The sequence below is a fragment of the Littorina saxatilis genome, linkage group LG5, assembly GCF_037325665.1.
Source record: "Littorina saxatilis isolate snail1 linkage group LG5, US_GU_Lsax_2.0, whole genome shotgun sequence".
Classification (NCBI taxonomy): Eukaryota; Metazoa; Mollusca; class Gastropoda; order Littorinimorpha; family Littorinidae; genus Littorina; species Littorina saxatilis.
This window is the reverse complement of record NC_090249.1, coordinates 35,940,415-35,955,337: the sequence shown is the minus strand read 5'-3', so window position 1 is coordinate 35,955,337 and position 14,923 is coordinate 35,940,415. Positions and strand designations below refer to the sequence as shown.

The following is a 14,923-nucleotide window of genomic DNA, read 5'->3' as shown; positions in this document are numbered from 1 at the left end:
CATCATGTCGCTGGAGCAGGAAGTAGGACTCGTCGCTGAACCACACGTGTCTCCAGTGATTCCGGACGGTCCAGCGAAGGTGCTGGTTGCCCCACTGCACTCGGTTCTGGCGATGGCGGCGGGTGAGGACAGCTCCTCTGTGAGGTCTGCGAGCTCTCAAACCAGCTTCATGCAGGCGGTTCCGCACGGTCTGGTCCGATAATCGGTGTGGCCCGGGGAGAGCCTGGACAGAAGATGAGGCCGACAGGAAACGATTCCGGAGGTGGCGGAGCCGTATGAAGCGGTCGTGAGCAGCAGTTGTCGCCCTTGGTCTTCCCGCTCGTGGCAAGTCAGCAACGGAGCCAGTGGCTTGAAACCTGACCCACAGTCTACTGATGGTGCTCTGGGACACGTGGAAGTGCCTGGCGATTGCACTTTGACTTTGGCCTGCTTGTAAACGACCCAATGCAATTTGGCGGTCTTCTCTGCCCAATCGGGCCATCTGTCGTCGCTGAATTGTCGTCTGATTTCTTTGTGGCGAACAATCCGCTTTTATGGGTTTTGGAAGACATGGTGAGAGCTCAATTTTCCCCGAGTTTCACGAGATTACATTGAAGCATGACGAGTGGTCATGCCAAATGAGCAATTTTGACATTGTAGCCACTGATAACGCATGCGTCACGTGCAGAGCTCACTTGTGGCAATGGACGAAAGGTCGACGACCAGATAAACATTTTCTGCAGTTTAGTGGATATCCTTGTAGCCATATAACTAAATTAACCAAATATTACAAGCTATGCGTTTCTTTTTTTGAACAGTATAGTATAGAAAGTAAAGGACACTGTCATATGACTCCCTGATTATTCAAAGCAAGTCCAAAAGAGGTCCAAGATAAAAGGCTTCACTGATAACAAGTTGGGAGTTATGGATGGGCATACTTTACGCAGCGTGAACATAACGGATGAGAGTTGATCATTGTGACCTTCGAACAGTTTCCTTGGTGCTTGCAGAACACTGGGTGTTGTTATTTTAAATTTTGTTGAATTTAGTTTCTGTTTTTCTTGTGGAACTAAGCAAGACTTGTTGTTTTGTTAGTGTTGTTTTGTTACATGTTTCATAAACGTTTGTGTACAAAAAATACATTTTCTTCGCGTTTTGTGTATTTTCTCAAAACTACTTTTTTGTCACTTCAAAAGCCTAAGGCTTTTTTTCTTATGAACTTGCGTTGTTGAAACTTTGCATACATCTTGAGTGTGTTATTTTGCAGAAACTGATAGAGTGATTTCTTGAAAAAAATATTTATTGAGAAGTTATACCGTTTTGGGGGGCGTTTTTTCATGAAACTCAACATCACTCACTTTCATCACTGATATTTTTTAAATGACTTGAGATATCAAAAAACGACTCTATCAGTTTCTCGGCATTGTGCTAAAGTATAAATAACAAGCATCAAAACAAAATTTCATGCAGTTTTAAAAAAGCCTTAGGGTTTTAAAAAGGGGCAGTTTGGCGGCCATCTTGGATTGCTACCATGGCAACCGATGGTCCAAATTTTTATTTTTTTTCATTTTCTCAGGAGATGGACTGAGTACTTAAATTCTGAAACATTTGTTGACCCAAGAGTTAAGAAACAAAAAAAATCACTTTTAACACCAGTGCCTCCCCTTAACTGTATAATCATTTTTATTTTTAATTTGTATTCATGCTAGATGTTCTTAGCGATTTTTGCTCTGTTACATGTGTACCATATTGAATTCAGAATTTTTCAATTATTATGTAATATTTTAAAGTTTTGTACTTAATAATAGGTATGTTTATATATTGCTATTCTGGTAGGCACGTGGGGGATTCGGGGGTTGTGATAGGGTTGGCTCAAACAGCCCTACTGCAATCATAATGGGCCATATTCCGCAGGAAATTGCTCAATATCCTTTTCGCATTCTAAAAAACAAAGACGCATGTTTCTGGGTTGTTGGATGTGTATTAGGTACACGTATACATGGCCAGGTTTGCTTCTGTGGCTGGTCGACAGACGATGCAATTTGCACATTTTGTTTCTTACTGTAGGTGAAATACATTCTGTGTAAAATCTAGTTCTTATTATTAAGAGTTTGGCGCTGTCTAAGTTAACTCATCTGTTTATGAGTTTACCAGACCCTGATGATAAGTTTTTGTTTGATTTGAATAGGTTATTTTTTTCATTTCTATGGAATGGTAAGAAAGATAGAATAAAGAGAACAACAGCATATCAGTCGTTTGAAGAGGGGGGGGGGGGGCTTAAAATGGTGGATTTGACTCGAAATGCTTTTTGTCAGCTCTGAAGATATCATGGTTACAGCGAGTCCTTTGTAGTGAAGGAAAAGTAACTAAACTTCTAAAAGCTCTGTGTCCACTTGTACATAACATTCACAAGAGAGGAGGTGAGTTTGGAAACATATTGATGCAAAGAGTTCAAAATTCTTTCTGGAGAGATGTTTTCAAACATTATAAACATTTTGCATGCAAATGTGTCCCCATCTCCTTGAGTGATTTTGCTTCAGAGCGTCTGTATTATAATGTACATATTTGCATAGATAAAAAGGTTATTTTTAACAGGAATTGGATGGAAAACGGCATTATTACTTGTCGGTCACTTGATGAGAGCCGATGGTTTTTTTGTCATATAACGATTTTACATTGAAACATCCAAATTTACAACTGAATTTTGTTTTTTTCGAGGGCGTTATGCGCTCAGTTAAGAATTTTCATAAAAGACTAAAGTTAGATGCAGTTTTAAACAATGTTTTTCATATTGGTGATGATGTTGTATGGAAACAAATAGGTGGAGTAAAACATATATATACCCATCTTGTGAAAAATGATGGCAATTTACAGTGCATGGAAAAATGGGCTGATTTATTAAATTTTGATGTAAATGTTGGAAAGGTATTTCTGACAATAAGGCGAACTACACAAGACACATACCTAAGGTGGTTCCAATATAGAATACTACATAGAATTTTTCCCACTCAACGCCTGTTATTTTTGATGAAAATTTCTGACACATCACTATGTAGCTTTTGTACACAGGAAGAGGAAACCTTAGAACATTTGTTTTGGGAGTGCACAAGAGTTAAGCTTTTTTGGTCTGATTTCACAGAATTGTTATGTCAAAATTTCACACATTGCAGTAATTTGAATTTGTCTTCTTCTTCTTCTACGTTCCCGGATTTGAATTTGTCAAAAGAGCTTGTCATTTTAGGGTATTTAGACAACTTTCATACGGATGCTGTTTTTGATTTGTTTATTCTCCTTGCCAAACAAAGTATATTTGGAGCCAAATTAAATAAGTCAGTCCCAACATTAAATGTTTTTGTGAAAATTGTTAAACAAAGGTTTTTGATCGAAAAGTATAATGCTAGTGTAAATAATTATTATGGTAAATTTGAAAAAGAGTGGTGTTTATATAGACAATTTTTTCATTGATGCTATAGGATAATTGTATTGATTGATTTCGTATGAACATTTTTGAATGTGATACCCCCTGACCCATTTACTCACAACAGGTTATACAGTACTTTTATGCCGATAATTAAACCCCATGTATACTTGGAGGCTAAATTGTGACCACCGTCCCCACCTACCCCCCTCCCCCCCCCCCCCCCCCCAACCTCAGTTACCCCCCCCCCCCCCAACAACCTCAGTTACCCCCCCCCCCCTTCCATATCCCCTGTCTTTTCAACAACCCACCCTACTGTCTATGTCTGTGTCTTGTCTAGGTATGTACGTGTGTATGCGCTTTGTTGATAAACTCGGTGTATGATGTCTGCTATACTATGTTTATGTGTATATAAAGGAAATAAAAAAAAGAGCAGATGGAAAAAAATCTAGTTCTTTAACAAGAACAAACCTTGCAAAAGTCAGACTTTTGAACAATTTATAGATAATAAGTAAGCAAGCATGAAACCAGGCATATTGACTTATAATGCCAAACATTCAGAGCTTCTCTTGTCTTCTCCATGATACATGTCCATGAGTGTTTCAATGTTCAGTGATTTCCGTGGATACATGCACATGTTGTTGTCCACAAAAGGCAACATGGTCCATTCTGGTAGTTGTTGCTGACAAAAACATGTTTTCAACACAGAATACAATGGCAGAATAGCAATATAAACGCTATTGTGTTTCCAACATAACAATAAGGTCTAATATATATTTAGACTCGAACAAGTATAATGTGACTCATCTTTGACTCGTCTAAATATTGGAACCTAGCTATTGTTACGCTGCAAAAACAATAGCTGTTAATGATGATATTGATAAAGACCATTTATTAATCTTGTTTATTTGTTAACAGTAAGAACATTTTCCATTTTTATGTAACATTTTAATGGACAATAAAGTGTTTTTATTGTTATTGTTATGTTGAAATAACATGAGGTCTCTACAGTGTAGGGACTATGCTGCATTATTTTATGGTCTGTATGGGGGGGGGGGGGGGGGGGGGGGGGATGGGATAGAACCACTTGTTAATTGTTTCTTGTTCACAAAAGCATTAATCAAAAAATTGCTCCAGGGGTTCTAGAATGTTAGGAAATATGCAAGTAGTAAGTGGTGAAGTTACATTGTGTGAAAGGATTGACCTGAGACCTGTGGCACTTACTTCTGTTTGTATGAAAGTCTTTGAGAGAGTTGTTTTGTTCAAACTGAGTGATTGTGTGAAAGATTTTATTGATCCATGTCAGTTTGCATACAGGAAAAACAGGAGTGTTGATGATGCTGTGTTGAATGTTTTAAACAAGATCTACTCTCATTTAGAAAAGCCTGGCTCTTATATTCGCTTGATGTTCTTTGATTTTTCCAGCGCTTTTAATACTATACAGCCTCATTTAATGGCGGAGAAGCTTTTTAGCATGAATGTCCCAGCAGCCACCATCCTCTGGGTTATGGACTACCTGACAAACAGGCCACAGTATGTTAGGGTGGGGGGGCAATCCGTTTCAGACACAATCTGCACAAACACAGGGGCACCACAAGGCACAGTACTCTCACCTTTTCTTTTTTCTCTCTACACAGCAGATTTCAGAAGTTCTAGTGACTCCTGCCCCATAACCAAGTTTGCTGACGACACTGGACTGACCGGACTGCTGACTGTTGACGACGACTCTGACTACAGGCAGGAGGTAGATAGGTTTGTGGGGTGGTGTGAAAACAACTATTTAGAGCTTAATGTGGGGAAGACAAAGGAAATGATAATGGACAACAGGAGGGGGGAACATGTACACAGGGAGATAGTGATCAAGGGGGAGGTCGTAGAGAAGGTAGAGCAGTATAAGTATTTGGGGGTGATTATAGACAATAAGTTGACATGGAAACCAAACTCTGATGCCCTTGTGAAGAAACTCCACTCTCGCCTGTACTTTTTGAGAAAACTCAGGTCTTTTAACATCAGACAAGAAATCCTTCAGATGTTTTACACTTCAACGTGCAATAGTGTGTTGTACTTTGGCTCCGTGTGTTGGGGTGGCAACATCAACAAGCAAGACAGGGATAGATTAGATAAATTCATCAGGAAAGCAAGTGGGGTGGTTGGGAGGAAGCAGGACAATTTCACATCAACACATGAACGACGACTGACTGACAAGGTACAGAAGATTTTGGCTGACGACTCGCACCCACTCAGACCGGAATTTGACAGTAGACGGACAGACAGGAGCAACAGATTCAGACAACCAACCGCAAGATCCACACGCTACAGAAATTCGTTCATTCCATCTGCAATTCACATCTTCAATTCTCAGGTGGGGCGGTAGATGCTGGTGTTGTCGCTCTGATGCACGGGGTCAGTGTTCTGTATTGTTTTAGTATTGTTGATTTTGTTTTGCATTCTACTCTCTTAGACAATAATGTGATAACCGGCAAGGTGCTGACTTTCTTTTGTGCATTGTTGATGGTGAATGCATGTTAATTTATTTTTAATATACTTTCTTATGTGATAACCAATGTACTATATTTTCTCAGGACAAAGAACAAATGTTTATTTTGAATGTTTTATGTATGTTATTATTACGGACACAAACGCTCAGCAATGTAATTTCTCTTTTAGAGATTAATAAAGTTATTGTATTGTATTGTATTGTATTGTATCTGCCTTGCTTTGATAAGAAATGTTTTATTTTGTTAGTTTGTTATTCAAAATATTCTAAAATTCATTTCCTTTGCTGAAGCAAAAATTAAATTCAGCTACAGAAACAACATTACATGTGTCTTGTCTAAATGAATGGTTGGACGAATTGTGTTTTGTGTTTTAATTGGAACAAATATAATTAACTTTGTGGTAAAGTATTAAAGAAGATTGTAATTCAATCAAGTTTGCGTTTTAATAAAACAGATCCTGTGATTGGTCAGAATGCCACAACTCATTCAAAATTACCGGTCACTATTTGTCGATAGCCACTTGCTAAAAAAGCCATTAGCTACCTGCTGGCGAGGCGCATTGATACAGCCTCAACTATATGAAGGCCAGCGAAATACTGAGACCATAAGGTATGCAAAGTGATGACGTCAAATACGTGCCTTAAGTTGATGCATGAATTCTTCCGGACTACATCAGTCAATTCCAAAGATCGCTTTTGTGATGAAAAGAATTTGTTTTGAGTTAGCTGTCCAGAAACCCGTCGAAAAAGAAGGGAAAATGTATGTGAAAGAAAACAAAAGAGGAGCAGAGTGCCCAGCCAGCATGATTCTGCGTGACGCATGCGTTATTTCTGCGTTTTTCATGCGGGGATGCGTACGGCCTCGTGACACCTTCGCTTCGCGCGCGTTACTTTTCGCCAACTTTTACGCAGATTGTCGCATTCGAAACGACTTCACCACGCAGTGTTTAGCACGCATGGATTCAATGAAAAGGTGATTGCAATTTTTGTTTTTCCTAATTTTATACCTTGGGTTTATGCATTTACTTCATGAAATAATTTATTATATTTTATGTTATTAAAAAATATTTACTTTTAAATTTTGGTTATGAATAATTATTCTTCTTCAAAAACTTCTTTTTTTTTTTTAGAAAAAAAATTGCATAAAAACTTTCAATCCGTTATTTTTCAGTTTATCTTAAGACAGTTTCGGTTAAAAAAAAATGCATTTAAAAGTTTAATAAAAATATTTTTATTTTATGTAATGGTTTTCCCATTTAATTTTTATTTAATCATTTTGTTATTACCAACATTTATTTGCTTAATTGTTATCCTGATTATTTTTATCTTAAAATAAATATGATTATTTTAATTTGTATTATCATTATACTTGTTTTAGCATGTAATATAATTATTGTAATGGGGATTTGGTATTGTTGTAGGAATCAGCTTTCCACAAAATAATGTCGTGGAAAAATCTAGGCAAAGCATAATAAAAATATTATATGAACAGAAAAGATAACTGAAATCTATATGAACACCCATAACAAAACGATAAAAACATTAAAAAAATTCAGATTAAACAAAAAAATGTAAACTAAAGTAACTTTGAAACTAATTATCTACTCAAAATAAAGGCTGATGTTAATGGTTACATAAAATTTGTTCTCAGCATATTTTCATTTTATTTTATTTTGCTTTGGAAGAAAATCTCTATGAAAGTTCAATTTCAGGGGAGACAGTTACCTTGACTGAAAAGAGCAATTTATTGAAGTTATTTCCCTTGTCTGTCAGACAATCTCCAACTTCCTGTTGGCAAGAAGTCTGTCAAATCCACATAGAATTGTATCGGCGTTTTTTTGCTTTTTCTTCATATTGACTTGTATTTTTGACTTGCTTATTGGATGCAAGGTAATCTTATCCTTCTCTCTGAAATGAAGATTGACTTCTTTCAAGAATAGGTAAGTTGATCAACTGAAGGAAAGATTTGGGAATTTGAATTTTTGATAGCTCGCGGCTTCGGCTTCCGAGTTTGATGGCAGAGAGAATTTCTCACACTTTCGATTTTTTTTTCGCCTAGAAGAACACTGTTCTATTCATTCATGTTTGTTTTGTCTGAAAGATGGATGAATGAACTAACTTTTCCAAAAACATAAAGTTGATTGATGCAGTGGTTTGTTTTTAAGGAGTTGTGGAAGAGTGAAAATACCATCCGAATCCCGATTCGCGGGTCGCTCACGGCACCATAAAAACTGAATTTTCGTTTATCATTTTATGTCTCATTGTCTGTTTCTTGGTGAACTTTGGTTGGTTCCTAATCTGGTCGAGTCATTGCGGCAGCAGTTGTCAGGAGCTTTAGTAGTAATACTAATAGGCTCTTCATATATCTGGTTTTTTTTTATTTGTATCTTTTTATTTTTCCACAGATGTTCAACTTTCAGTTCCGCATACTGACATAGACTCATAGTCATAGTGGAATATTCTGTGTCTGAGTCTCGGAAAAGAGAAAAATTACCCTTGTTCCCGAGGCATGCATAGACTAGAGAGGCAGGCAGAGGCTGTGTCAGCGTGTGCAGTGATAAAGTTGAAAAACAGATTTTTTTGAAATAAAAATAAAAAATACATCACAGAGAAAATAAATATACTAATTTAGTGAAATTGAGATGCTTATATTTAATAATTAATATTCCAGTTTTGATGTTTGCGTGTTACTGTTACTGTTAGGTTTGGGAATCAATGTGATCCTATTTAACTTCCAAGTATTTATTTTTTCAGAAAGCTTTGACTTGAGTATGACGGTGCTCACTGCTTGTTTGAACTGAAGGTGAAGAAAGCTGAGATGGACAGTGACCTTAACACCGCCACCGATGCCAGTAACGCAGACTGTCGTTCCGTCCCGGCAAGGTGAAGATGAACAGGTATGGCTCGATAGCAATGAGTGTCTCATTCAGAGTCATTGATAGTGACACTGACAGCGTCTTTTTGTTCTGTGACTTTGGCTTATTTTGTGTTTTATTCTTTTAGTTATAACCAGATGTGTCAAACAAATTCAGCTGATCTCTTTTACTGTTTTAGTGAAACAAATGTATTGTTTCCAGCAAAGGGAAAAAAAATCGGGTGGGGGCGGTTGGTCGATTTTATTTTTATATTTAAATTTTTATTTTATTTTAATAGTTTTATTGATGTTTAACACAGGCATCTCATTGATGAGAAAGTGTGAACTGTGTCCGCGGGATGCCAGAGAAGAGTAACTTTTCATCCAAAGTCTGCAAAATTGAATTTAAAATTTAACCTTTTTGATGAATATTTTTGAATGAATACAAAAAGTTCTAGTGTTTGGAGGAAAAGTTAAGGTCAGTTCAACTTTAAACAAGGATTTTTAGTGTGTGTTTGTTCTTCTGTCTAAAAAATAAAAAATAAAAAAAATCTGCTTGAAGTAAATACACACAAAAATTTTCATCTCCAACTGCTGAGTCCCTACATCTTTTTACCCCATCAAATGCCACTCTGTATGCCCCTTTAAAAATTGATTGCAATATATATATTCCTCATCTTCTCCTGAATTCAAAAATATAGAGATGTCACGTTTACTTTGAACATTTGCTCAGATTGTTTTTTAGTGCTGATGGTTTCTTTTCAGGCCGACAGATTGTCTAAAATATGTATTGCTTCATGTAAATGACTTTTTGTTCTTCTTTTCTTCCATTCAGCGGACACAAGACTACGAGCAGAGCAGAGCGGCAAGATAAACATCAGTTCTTGCTGCTGGAGAAGGTTCTACAGGAGCACATGGACCTGATGCGACTAATTTAGTAATTGGTCGCCAAAGAATCATGGTGGAGCCTGTGCTACTGTTCGATGGAGTCATCTTTTTACTGTTGAGTGTGGAAGATGTTGAAGGCACATGATGGATCTGTCGAAGGAGTGATCACTGGTAGGTGGCTTTGAATGCTATTGTTGAAGCAGACCAGTCATGCCTGTGCTATTTTCCCCAGATAACTGTAGCAAGATCTTGTGAGAGTGACATGTTATTGTTAGACGCTCTTTAGGCTTTAAATGTTACCTTGAGTGTGTGCTTTTTGGAGGATGCCAGATGTCATCACGGTTCACGGGTGTATCTTAACTGTTCATCAGTTCTCAGTCATGACCAGTTTCCCATTATCCTGGGAATTCATGCAAGGTTTATGCGTATTGGTCACATTTGTGAATTTAACCAACACATTTTGATGATAAAACTATGCTTATGGGTACGCACAATGATGGGCCTCTTTTTCTCATGTGGGGTGCGGAAAATGCATGCACCACTTTGTTTTCTGTGATTATTGCATCTGTGAGAAATAATGCAAATATTGCTCTGTGGCCAGAGCTGCCATCTGCTAGTGCTAGGTTTTCAGGGATGTAACAGAAATTGCTACGCTGTTTCCTCAAGTTCAAAATTGCAAGTGCTACACTCAAGCAAATAATCACAAACATGCAACAGTGCCTTCTTGTGAGTTCTGATTCTCACTTTGTGTAGGCATCGGATTATGGGTCAGAAAAAAATTGTCCACACTGAATAGTATCACGGTTGACGCTCTCTTCTAACTATGTTTGTGCTTTCCAAATGAAGATTTGTGAGATAGTATTGAATGATTGATGCAGGTCACCTGAGGTGTGTGATTACATTTTATGACAATGCTACACTCAATCACCATTTGCTCTTCTGAAAACTTTTTTTTTTAAAGCAAGTGCGATTATTGATTTTTTGTTCCAGGTGACAGTATGATGCTTCCAGATTGAATTGTTTGTATGTGAAGAAGAGCTGTCTGAATATTTGATTTGTGGAATTCAGTTGGCTTGTTTTGTTTGTTTCAGATCCATGACCATGAGCTCGGTGTGGTTGGTGGACATGAACTAAAGACGACTACTGATGCTGTGATGACGAAGGTGTTCCATAGGCTACACGGTTGCTGACAGGGGGCTCTGGGGGAGGGCAGGGAAAGAGACCATGGTGTACGCTGCGACTAAAAGCCATCGACAGTGAGTTGTTTTTCATAATTTGTAAAATCATCCTGGTCCTTTTAGGAAGAAGATAAAATCCATGTCTACAATTACAAAACAACAAGTTATTTCTGTCTCAAATTTTGTTCTTTGGAATCAATTTTAAATTTGCCATGTTTCACATGTGAATGATAGTTGTCAAAGCTTTTACGCTTAACATTAAATTGCTAGAAGCCAGGTTCCTGAGCTCATTTGTCAGTGTCATGGATTTTCGACTACATACGAAATAAGGATGTTAGCAAACGGTATGATGTCGTCACATATGCGTCTGCACGTCACAGTACATGTATTATGAATTTCCGAAGGCCCCCAAAGAAAAAGTCATAGTAAAGGTAACTTTAACCACTTGGCTGCCTTATGACGGGTATACCAGTCATGCGCTTGTGCAGCCGCAGCGCCTTAGGACGGGTAAACCCGTCTTCTCCGTTCCGGGATTTTCCAGAAATGCTACGTCACTGCTGACACACAAATAGCAGCCAATGGCTTGGTAGGATACCTCATTCTCATGAATAAACATAAATGGTGACGCGGTTTTGCGTTTGAAGGCTATTTTCGGCCTTGTCGACAGGGTATGGGAGAGAAATCTCGACTCGTCAAAATGGCTAACGGTGACTGTCGACCGGGCCCTAGTAGGGAAAAACAAAGCCGGACTGACGCTACAGGCGGTGCAAATGATTATGGATACTGACAGGGGAAGGGGGAGATCTTCTATCGGACAATTCGTTGGAAACAGGTAGATGACAGTGATTATAATCCTTTCTTGGAGCGAGCAAAACAGCCACCTGTGTTTGATCCACAGGCACCGGAAGATGCGCCGGGCTGATTTTTCAAAAGTTCATATTTAAACATCATTATAAGCCAAACTAATTATCATTTCCATGATTAGACACTAAAAACAGATTCTTGGTTCAATTTCCTTTAAAAACAACATAGGTTTTACTTACCTACCTACTGCCAGTTTGAAGCTAGATTTTTGTGTGAATTATTACACCCCAAACTCCAATATTCCCTGGCAGTCAGGAATGCACATACCCAAGTTTTGATTGGCAGCGAAAGGGTTAAAACAAATATTAGGGTAGGTATTTTTTTTTACTTCTCTTCTACAAGGATTACAATGTGTTGTAATTTCCTAACTCAAGTATAGTTGGTGTGTTGTAAAAGCGTATGGTGTGTATGCAAGTTTGTGTGTCTGTATGATTTTTAGCAAGTTTACAGGCGTCAGGAAATAAACTTGAGACTTTTCTCAAATCAGTGATAGTTGTTTGATGATCTAAGTTCATGTTATTTTTTGTTTTGTCATGCAGAGGCTGTTCCGTGAAGCTGTACGGGTGCCACAGGTCAAGACCTTGAAGACGGCCGTTCAAGACTGATTTTTGGAAGCCTGTGATAAAAGAAAGAGACAACAGGCCATGGAAGAGCCTTCATGATTTGGTTTGCAGTAATTGAACTTTGTAATCTCTGTAGGCTTATTTACAATGCTAGTTGCAAAAATTTGATGAATGTAAGATTTGACTCGCCTGAGAAATTGCTAGTGAGTAATTGTATTTCACAGTTCAGGTCTGTGTGGCTGATGGGTAATGTACAGAAGAGTCTGGGGTTTTGTTGGACATTATTTAAGCTAAGCTTTAAACTTCACACTCTTCTACAGATGATGTTCAGACATGATGTACCCTTTTAGGTTGTGTCAGAACGACAGAAGACTAAACTGGAAGTGCTCAACTACCATTACTATCAGTGGAGACGCATGGATGCATTTGAACTTTTCTTGTGGGTATCCCATACTAAAAATATAGAATACATGATTCTGGAAAAGCTGTTCAAGGGCACTTACACACTATATTCGATTTTTAATACACGACTCAAACCTTCAGGCTAAATTAAAATGAATAAAATACAAGTATAAAGAGTTCAGAAAAGAAGAAAACAAAAAGTGAACAAATAGAAAGAAAAGGTTTTAACAATTCCTTGTCATTTATGGGAGTCGAACGCAAACAACCTAGGCAGCTTGAAGGAGACAATGCATGATGCGGGTTTTTGTTGTTCTTTATTATTTTTTGGAGTTGAGTTGAGAATTTAGAAGCGAGACTAGAAATATACTTTTTTTTTTTTTGCTCTTAAAACCGTTATGATTGGATTTCTATAGATGTAAGTCTTGGTGCACCTGATAAAAATTTAGCCCTTGAAGTGTAAGGTAAATGAGGCAAAGTTCTCTCCGAAACAGCAAAAAAAATGCATTTCAATTATATTGATCCTCGCCACCTTATTTTGTTTGCTGAGCAGCTGGCCGCTGGAGACTTGTCTATCATTTTGTGAGTAAGCTGCGTGTTTTACATCCATTTTGAGATGGCAAACCTATGTTTTACGCAGTCTGATAAGTTTTTTTTAATTTATGAGTTTTATGTCATGTTTTTTTTTTAAATTTATGAGTTTATGTCATGTTGGTGTGCTTATACATATCAGTGGAGAAGGGGCATTGAATAAGTGTTTCTTTTTGATATCATTGTTCTGAATTTTGACTATTAGCTGGCATTTTACCTTTTGTTTCATTATTGTAGTTGTTACTTTTGTGTAGTGAAACTTGATAACTCACTGCTGCCCATGTCTAGGTTGTGTCAATTGTTTTTTCTTCACTGAACGTACCACTGATTATCAATGATGACATCAGGGTTTTGTTCTGTTTTTTCTCTGGCATTTGAATTTGCTTCAAATCATTGTGAACTTTTTTTTTTCCATGCAAAGTTACTGGTATATGTGAATATGTTAACACACTTCAAATCAAAACCTGAAATGTCTCCTTTTTAAAAGTAATTTTTTTAATTTCTTTTATTTAAATGGTACACATTCATATGATTGTCTCCCTTTTTTTCCCTTTTTTTTTTCTTTTTTTTTTCTCTCTCCTTCTCTTATTTTGTTTTTTTCTTTCTTATTCTTCGGTTTGTTCTTCCTTTTATCTTCTTATCCTCTTTCTCTTGCTTGTTCCTTGTCCCAGTATGCTTTCACGCCGCCCCATCTAATTATTTTGTGCTCCATCCACATCTGAATTTCGTTCAGCTGCCTTGTCCGAAATGTGTGTGGGGCACATATGTATGTTTAATGTCAATGTTCATGTTTCAAGTTCCTTGCTTTGTGAATTGCATACCAATGTTTTATGCAGTCGTGATAGATTCTAAATGTATGTGTTATCCTAGTTTGGTGTACATTGACTGGATTTCGATCCCTGGAGAATGGGCATTAACTAAGTGTTTGTTTGTGATATCATTAGTAATCTGAAGTTCAACTATTAGCTGGCTTGTAGAACTTTTTTTCTCTTTTTGTTGCTGTTCTGTATTCAAACATGTTGATACAACTCACTGCTGCCTATGCCTAGGCTGTGCCAATTATTTATTTATTTGTTTACATCAATGTGATATAGTGACGAGTGTACATCAAAATTCTCTCTTATAAGTTATACTGGATTCTTCACTGCATGTACTACGGCGTATCGAGGATGACTATCAGGGTTTTGTTCTATTTATTCTTTGTTCTGCCAATTTGAATTCTGCTTTGAATAGTATTTTGATCATTTTTGTTTCCGTGCTGCTGGTATGTCAAAATGCAGTGAAATTAAAACCTGGAAGTCACAATGGCAATAAGCGAGATTCAAATCTCTCCTTTGTTTTAATCAATTTATTTGACTGCATTTTTGTTTTAGAACTTGTACATAATTATGATCATCTCTGTTATCGAACCTGCACGCTTGACCTTTGTCTTTCTGGATCAATACAATGTTGTGCACTGCCCATTATTTGTTTGTGAGTGCGTAAAGCGGTTGTGTGGTCTGCGTAAAATTGTGTAGGTCAATCGTGACATCTGCGTGGAGAGTGCGTCAAATGCGTGAGAATGCGTAAAGCAATTGTGACATCTGCGTGGAGAGTGCGTCAAATGCGTGAGAATGCGTACAGCAATTGTGACATCTGCGTGAAGAGAGCGTAAAAAGCGCGTAATGCCTGAGAATGCGTCAATAATTCGTG

At 37.5% G+C, this 14,923-nt stretch overlaps 1 long non-coding RNA gene across 1 annotated transcript; it reads left to right on the top strand.

The window, feature by feature from the left end:
• The first annotated feature begins 3,672 nt into the window (after positions 1–3,672).
• On the top strand, positions 3,673–14,684 carry LOC138966990 (uncharacterized). The gene is made up of 5 exons (XR_011455815.1): positions 3,673–7,834; positions 8,649–8,791; positions 9,584–9,807; positions 10,728–10,892; positions 12,218–14,684. It is a non-coding gene; the product is annotated as an uncharacterized lncRNA (long non-coding RNA).
• The last annotated feature ends 239 nt before the right edge of the window (positions 14,685–14,923 follow it).